The sequence below is a fragment of the Orbicella faveolata genome, unplaced genomic scaffold, assembly GCF_042242905.1.
Source record: "Orbicella faveolata isolate gen_17 unplaced genomic scaffold, um_ofav_v1 contig_46, whole genome shotgun sequence".
Classification (NCBI taxonomy): domain Eukaryota; kingdom Metazoa; phylum Cnidaria; class Anthozoa; order Scleractinia; family Merulinidae; genus Orbicella; species Orbicella faveolata.
In genome coordinates, this window is record NW_028301576.1 from 2,432,659 (window position 1) to 2,441,723 (window position 9,065).

Below are 9,065 nucleotides of genomic sequence, written 5' to 3' on the forward strand. Positions count from 1 at the left end.
CCACCCAGGTAGCTTTTCAACTAGGACTTGAATTTGTGAAGGGTAACTGAGAAATTTGAGACTTTCGATATGCTTGCTTGCGATTTTTACTCGTTTGGTCCGACCTTAGGCCAAGTTGTTAGTTTCTTTTCAAAGTCTGTGCTGATAATGGCAGGTTACCAAAACGTTCCTTGAGGATTTTGCGTGCTTCCTGGTATGCACTTTCGGGGTCTTGTACTAGGTATTGTAATTGTTCCACGACCCTTTTGGCTTTACCTCCCAAGTATTGGTACAAGAGATGTAACTTCTGTCTAGCTGTAGCTGGTGCAGAATCAATTAGACTTTCAAACGCATTTTCACACAAGAAGAATTTAGTTTTGTCCGAGTCGTTGCTTTCAAAAACATCAGGTGTCGCCTGTGGTAGTCGCTGTAACTGGGTAATCTTCGCAAGGGTATCCGTAAGTTGGGCTGTGTAGCTTTGCGATACTGGAAGAAACGGGGTTACAGGTGGCGGAAAGAAGGCTGGACGGTTTACACAGAAGCCCCTTGGTGTAGAAGGATGGTACTCTGACTGTGCAGTGGTGATTGCTGGAATAATCGGGGGGCGCTGACCTCCACTGCTGAAGCTGGTGGTAGTGTAAACAGGTGAAAATGGACACAAGATTCTCCTGGTTTCTTGAACTGACGGTACCGGTGGTGCTTGGGGCGGTGCGTTGTGTGAGGTTGGAGGCTCTGGTTGAGGGTGTAGCACGTGAATTGAAGGTGACGAAGATGTGACCGATACATTGTTTGTTGCTGGCGTTACTGGGGTAGAAGATGTTAAGATGGGAGCCTCTGGTGTGGAGGTCAACCCGGCTTCCTCGTGGTAGTTCAGAAAGGCACCAATAGGATCGTGCAGAGTAGTGGGCAGCAAAGGTTGTTGTTCGTCATCTAGTTGATTCTCTTCGTCGATCGCTTTTTTGTATACAGCTTCTTGGGCTGCGATTTCTTCAAGTTCTTTTTGTATCCTTAACTGCTCTAACTTACTTTCTTGTTCTGCGATGACTGGTGAGAACTTGAGTTTCTCTTTTAGAGCAGCCTTTTTGGTCTGGCAGGCAATAAGTGTCTCTCTGGACAAACTTTTGCTGGACCCTGATTTAGTAGAGGCTCGCGATCGGCTTGACTTTCGTGAGTAAATAGATTTACTATTCTCTTCAAGCCTTTTAATTTCTTGCACGGCAGTAGTGTGTGCAATTTTCCAGGCGTCATATATTTATGACTGTTTATTCGAGGCACGCTGACATTCGCTAGTCTCGTCTGACAATTCAATCCAATCATCAAAAGCTTGTTGGACTTCGTCTACATCTCTAACTGTTTGTGCAATTTCCCTTCTGATTTCATCAGGGCTTTTGCAATCACGCACAAAACCTTCAAAACTTCTTAACTTTGTTCGTAACTCGCGGTCACAAGCTAACGCGGCTTTTTTCTTTAAATCACATTGATATTCTCTTCCTTTGGACGTGAGGGTCCTGGATCTAGTTTCACTACCATCGTGTTCGAGATTGTCTGTATCACTAGGCAAAATTTTGACTTCATTTGAATTAAACGAAGGTTCTTCGAACGAAGCAATAGGAAAAGGACTAACCTTCGTTCCTGTCGAAGCGATAGGTTCTTCTGATGTTGATCTGGGAATTTCTGTTTCCTTGTCCGGTTCGGTGACATCCTGTTTTGAAGCGAAGGTCAACCCAATGCCGGTGTCTTCGTGTTTATCTCCTTTCTGTTCTTCCGATTGCATGATAATTATGAGGTTCTTTCGAGTGTTCACTAGTCTTTGACTGTAGCGGCCGCCTTTCTATGCAGAACGGGGCGCGAGAAACATTGGTACGATCCACACGTCCAACAGTTCTACTCCGGTTTATTTTCCACGGTGTTGGGACGAATTATTACAGCTTGAACAGGTGAAAGTTCAAAGTAAGGTATGAGAGGATTTCCTTACCACAATGTCCGGATAAGATTGTCAAAGACTGTAATGGAACGTACTCGGGAATGGCTTCGGGTGAAGCTTGAGTAAACAGGTGACAAAGCTACAAATACACACTGAAAATACACGGACGTTGCGAAAACGTTCTCCTAGCACGAGGAGCCCCTTTTTTTAAGTCCCGTATTAGAACTAGGGGATGACGGAATGCGTAACGCGACACTGAACGACTGAGAAGGCGTTACAACTCCCATCGACAGTTTGACGGTCATTCCATTCTCTTGCGGCGAAAAAAAATTACGAAGAACTTGACATCAACAACGACTGAATGCTAAATACCTTGATTAAGCAGCTTATATTTTGCGATCGGCAAAATCACAACGGAGACATTGATGCCTTCGTGTAGAGCTTGATACGTCCGGTGTTTGGCCAAGAGACTAACTTTGAATTTGTTTGAATTCATCCAATCGACATTGCTGTGAGAAATTTTATGAAAAACTTGATAACAGCGACATCGGTCGCGCGTTTGCAAAATCCATCGGCTTTCGTTTTAAAACTGTTCTGGCGGTAAGTCCAATTTTCGGCAAAGAAACCGGCTTCTCATTTAGCTGAATGCATCCAGTCGATAATTTGACGGTTACTTAATTCTTTTGCTGTTAAAAACTGATTAAACTAATCGGAAGCAGGTTGTTGAAGGTTTCTAAAAAAATAGTGAAAAATAAGCAAAGTTCCCTCTCAGTTAGCATCTCATACTCATAGAAGTTCAGATCATAGCGACGAAGCATTAGTCAGGCAGTATCGCTGACAAACACACTTCCTTCACTTTCAAAATAAGCAGCGCAACATTCACCTCCCTAGACAGTATTCTTGGTTTTCATATGACGTAGTCATATTCCAAAATTAGAAATTATCTTTCCTTCCGCGGTTTTAGTTTCATCAGATAAAAGACCCTATAGGAACGTGACGTTTGACAATCTTTTAGCTCGAAAGAGTTCTTCTTTTTGTAATAGAGCACTCCAAGCTTTTGCGTTGTGTGACATGAAAATGGCGGCCCGAAAAGACTGTCACGTAGGCCAAAAGATGAGTTACCGCTTTAGTTTTTGCTAAATAAACGATGCTTGCACTAGAAGAAGCATTTATTTCAATGTGTCGGAGCTCTAGAGTAAAAATTTTCGTTTCAATTCCAAAACTCAACGACAGATGTTTTTGTTATTTTACGGCCGCCATGTTTGTGCCCCTCCGAAGGGCACAAACATGGCGTCTCCATACAAAGCTCTTTAAATTTGGGTGACACACTTCTGCGAATAACGGGCGAATGAAAAACAGCAGAAACCTGATTCTTGGCGAGGTTGTTTATATAGCAATCATCTATCATACGCCAGATTCTTGAATTTATTTATTGAACGGTTACGATTGTTAGTTTCGATCACATGACTGGTGAAAACCGAGAATTGACAAAATTTAAATTGAGGACCCACCCTCTGTGCGGCTTTGGTTGGCATACGTAGACACGTGAGTTTACACGAGGGTTTACACTAGATAGTTAATGCAACTAATAAACCTGTGGCCCTCGATTAAGAATTCTAAAAGATTTATTATAAATATTTTAAAACCTAAATTAAACATCTAAAATTAAACCAATATAAGAACATGATTTAAAAACTATGTTAAGAAGTAATTACTCGACATTAGCAGTACTGTGCTCAGTCTAAAAATAATTGTCTAAAGTAGTAATAGATGTCCAAGAGTAGCAATTAAATGTAGAAATGATGATAGATGCGAATGTTGCCATAGCACTACTGGAAAAAAAGACTTGAAAAAATTTTCAGGCTTTGAACGGGATTCGAACCTTCGAACTTTGCGCTACCGATGCAATGCTCTCCCAACTAAACTATCAAAACCACATGAGAACGGTCGTGTACGGTGGGTTGGCCCTTTATGTTCAGTGGACGTAATACTCGGCTCAAGTATGTGAATTCCATAGTAATAGATTTCCAACAGTAGCAATTAAAAGTAAACAAAAAAGTGGAATAAAAAAAACCCTGTGCTTAAGCTGACTTAATCTAAAATGTTTGTTTATTTAACAAATTCGTTAAAATATTAACAGTTCATTTATGTAGTCAGGGCTGGTACCCATGATCCTTTTGTATGCAATTAGGCACCTTTATATCGGATTCTGTACAATATGGCACCCATCCTCAAGTGTTAAATAGATCTATAATGCTATGGCGTTGCTGTGCATCAAGGATAATATGAGCACAGCGCTTTTGTGTTTATATTGTCTTGGCTGCAGCAGCTTGTCCATGTTACACTGCAAACACCAAGCTAAACTACGATGGCCGAAGACCAAGAGTTTATGAGTGGCTTAATTAAAGCATTATAATAAAGTACGCGTTCTGCTGTCGGTAAATAAGCCTTATAAATAATTCTGTTAAATATGCCTAAACGCTTTGTTATCGTCTTACATAAAGAATCAAAATAGACATCGAAACTGAGTTGTTGGTCAAGTACAAGGCCAATCAGCTCAATGTTTTCAACCCTTTCTAATTCACTGCCTTTAAGCTGAATCTCAAGATTGCGATCTTCTTTATTTACACTTCTCCATAGGCCTGGTCCATCGATTAGTATTGTCTTCATCTCGGAGCAATTAACAGATAGATTGTTGACCATTCATCAACGTTGGCCACCTCTCGGCTGAGAGTGTTCTTTAGCATAACCATAAGACGCTAGTAGGCTAGTGTAGTCGGCAAGCATGTCGATGTGCGTGTGGATATGTAAGGGTAGATCATTGATGAACATCACAAGAACTGGGGGACCCAATATGGAACCCTGGGGCACACCTGCTGTAATCAGTCCTAAAAGTCGATATCTGTCCTTTAAACGAAACCAGTTGAGTACGTTCGGTTAAGTTTGACTGGTCATGAACCAGCTCCTATCTACGATCGTGGGCAAAAGTCCTTGGGGCACTTGTGTAATTTAATGAACTATCTATGTTTTACTATTGAAGTTTGAAAAAAGCGCTGCTTTCCTTTTAAAAACGCGTTGCTCTTCCCCCTCCCCACCCATTACAATGTTAAAAATCAGAAGAAATTGCAGGTAGTAATTTTTAACATTGTATGGGGGGTTGGAGGCGAGGGTACGCAGGTGAAGTTGTATTCGCGTCTGGCGTGTGTCCAAAAGTGCAACTTTGTCCCGAGACTTTTGTCCATGATTGTAGTTTATAGGCTTCAAGCACATGATCAACCATATCAAAAGCCTTTTTGTAATCTACAAGAACCATACCATTGACACGGTTTCTATCTACATTAAATAGCAGACTGTCAACTATATATGCAAGCGCCATTTCTGTGTTGTACTGCTTTCTGAATCCAGACTGGTTCTTATAAATAAGGCCATGAACATCGAGATATTCGAACAAATGATCATGCACGTGGCGTTCAATGACTTTTCTACGGCACCGGAATTACTGAAATGGCCTATAGTTGTTGACATCATCCACATTACAAGTATGGTACAAAGGGCAGTCACGCTGGCTCTTTTCCAACTAAACGGAAACGATCCTGATGAGAGGGACAGGTTAATGAGCTTCGCTATAGAGGGCGCATGTTCCGTTATGCCATATTACAATGGAAAGATAAACGTAACTGGTTCGAGTGATCTTATTAATGGAGTAAAATTGTACAGGATAATACAGGTTGAGATTTCAGAATGTGGCTGTTGCCCGTGTTAACGGGGTGGCTGAACTGACGGGGTTTTCTTCGAAGAAAATGTAAGGGCGTTTCGCTAGGATAAAAAAAGACTTGCCGTAATCACGAGGTGACCATATTAACGAGGTGATTGTGAGGCGGAGTTCCACTGTACTGTTCACCTGTCAAATAGCCTGAAATGTCAGTCATCTCCCGCCCTAGGCTGAGGACGGGAGATGAAAGTATAGCTGTTGGAAAAGTGTTGGAAAACCAGCAGCCCCCTCAACCGGAAAAATCTGGAAATTCCAGAAGGAAAATCAAATAAGACAGTGGCCAATTCTGAGTAAGAAATTTTTGAAATTTAGGTTAACTTTGGAAAGTTGTCACCTTTTCCGGAAATTATGGAAAATTCTGTTCTATTCAACTGAAAATTCCGGAATATCAAACCGGAATTTTTGGTGGAGCGGAAAGCGTTCCGGACCACTGCCATTTTGTTGAGTCACTCCAGGGGACGGTGCCAACTAAATATAAAGGTCTTTTCGCCAGATTAGGACTAGAATACGAGTAGTCCCTCTTTCGCTTAGTTTGACGAGCGAGACCGTGAATAATACGCGAGGAGAAAATAATTGCGTGAAATCCTGGAGGCGAGAGTTCGCGAGGCCATTTTTCCCAGCGGTTTCCTTTCGCGTCACGCACGAAGGACTAAGCGAGAGAAGGACTACCCGTAGTCTAGATTAGGACCATGTGGAAAAAAGTAGGTTTTACGGCAAGGGCTATTGGAATCAACAAAGAAAACTGAGGGTAGCCACGCATTTTTCCGCGATAAGTAGCCTTGAATCCCGAAAAAAACTGACGTCAGCATTTTTTTTGCCAAAAAAAGGAAAAGATATTCCTCTCAGATTTCCCTAGAATTTACCTGTATACAGAAGAGCAAACCTTCAAACTACGTGATAAATGATACATAAAAACCACGTTTGGTAGGTTAATAGTAAAATTATCGTCGGAACAGCGTTCTTAGCGTCCCTAACAGCTGTCCCTGGTTTAGCCAAAATACAGTCTAAATTGCTGGTTTTCAGTGTCACGCAATTCAAAATAGATCAAAATCAAAATCAAAACCGGTCAATAGATGAAGTCCAGAATCTGGGAAATGAAAGAAGGTAAGTATGCAAAGACTCTCGTGAAAATTCTGGTCACAGCAATTTTTCTTATGCGAGATACGGGGAGAAATTTTTTACCCAAATTTATAGAGATTTGTATGGAGACACCATGCTGGTGCCCATCCGTATGGGCACGAACATAGCGGTCGGAAACCAACAGAAACATCTGTCACTGAGTTTTGCTACAAAAGCGTGAATTTATCCCTCGAGGAACTCTAAAACAATAAAATAATACTTTTTCTAAGACATCAACTGTTCAGATAGCCAAGTTCCCCGAAATAAGTCACTTTTTTAACCATCGTGACAGCTCTTTAGGCGGTCATGTAAATGCCGTGTCAGGCAAAAGCTTAGAAATTCAAGCGTAATGTATCACAAAACCAACAACCCATTTGGAGCGAAAATTTGTATGAATATTAGTTTTTAGCTGCTCTTAATATAATAATAATAATAATAATAATAATAATAATAATAATAATAATAATAATGGCATTTCGGACAGTATATCCACAGGGTGGCTCTTCGCCTGCCCGATGCTAACTAAATTTACAATTGTAAAAAGGTTAAAAGATATCTAAAAAATTTATATCTATATGTAAACGAGATAAAATTGTGTTTTAAGATATGCTAAAATAAATAAATGAATAAATAAATAATTAAAATTATGCCAGATGTTCTAAAGCTCTCTTAAAAATAATGTTTTTGGTGTCTTTACAAAATTTAATATAGTCTTGGCAGCACCTCACGTTGCTGGGCAATGTGTTAAATAAACTTGCAGTCTGGTCCTGTAGAGTATTATTAATTAAAGATCTCTCTAACTGAATGCTGTTACTAGATCTTAAGCATCTTTCGTGTTGAAATACATTAAGTTTCAGATAACTTGGCCAATATGGGTTGTGAAGGGCTTTGTGAGTTGCCTTAAGTAGGTTCCATTCGCGTTGTTCCTTTACGGGAAGCCATTTGAGTTTCGTAAGGATGTCTTCGGATGACACAAATCTACCAAGCACAAAACTAGCTGTAGCCTTTGGTACTCTCTGGAGACGTTTCATTAAATAATCCGGGAGTGAGTGGTATACTATGTCATTATAATATAGCTTGCTTAGAACCAGTGCCTGTGCCAAATTCATCATTAAAGTAAAATCTCAGGAAGATCAATAGTTTTGTAGTTCGAATTTTAGTGACGTCATGTGAAAACCAGCTATAGCTTTTCGTCACAGCCAAAAACTAATCACTTGTTTACATCACGAGCCAGAGCTAACCGGAAGCTCAAAATTTCACCAGGTCCGGTTGCTATGGGGTGATGTCATTTATCTGTTAGGTTGCTGTCATCGCAAGACTTTTGCGGTTCTATTGTGGTTAGCGATAATTGCTTTCAGTGAGAGTAATTGTGTACAAAAGCAACCTGGTTATTTTCAGATATGATCTGGCCACATAATTGATATTTTATAATAAATTTTCATAACGCGGGAATATTGCGCGGTCAGATATGAAAAAAAAAGACTTCGACTTCGAATGAACCCGTCATCGGTCGTTGAAAACGGATACAAAACGAGATGCTCCTCTGAGTTAGAAGATATGGTGTCTCTCTGACGCATTTGTGCGAAATTGAGCCAGTTTCCAATCGAATTTGCCTTGAGGAGTTAAAGAAGGCGCGTGGGTTTTCTTTTCACGGGAAGGGAAGCAAAGGAGCTGCCCTGACTATACATTTGGATTGGTTTTCGCTTAAACCATAAAACAGCTGTTGAAAACCAAACGAAACCGCCAGCCACGATTGATTTATACATGAATTCATTCACCCAAGAACGACGGAGAGAACCAGAAAGTGTTTTCAGCTTGCGCTGCCCGTGACCAACCTCCCAGAGCATCGAATCAAGACAACAGCTTCAAAACTCAACAAGTCAAACGCACCAAGTTAAGTCTTCCGAATAATATTTTATTTATATCATAACTTACACCCATTGTCATGCTTTTAGATTGTATGGGGACTAGATAGCTACTAAAATGTTAAATCACTATTTTCATCCGTGGGTTAGACCCTAGACTGAAGTCCATGGTACACCAGTTTTCTGAAAGACGAATCCAGATATATAGTAAAATCACCATGTAGCCACATATTATAAATCCGCTCTGGTTTTCCCACGCAAACGTCCTCGTAGTATTTCTACGTTACCGAGTGCTACAGGATATTTTACAAAAATCACATAATTTTTCAGTAATGCGTGACACTATAAGAAACAAAAACAACAACAAAATCGTCATTTTTCCCTCGCTCGTTCATATCATACGAAC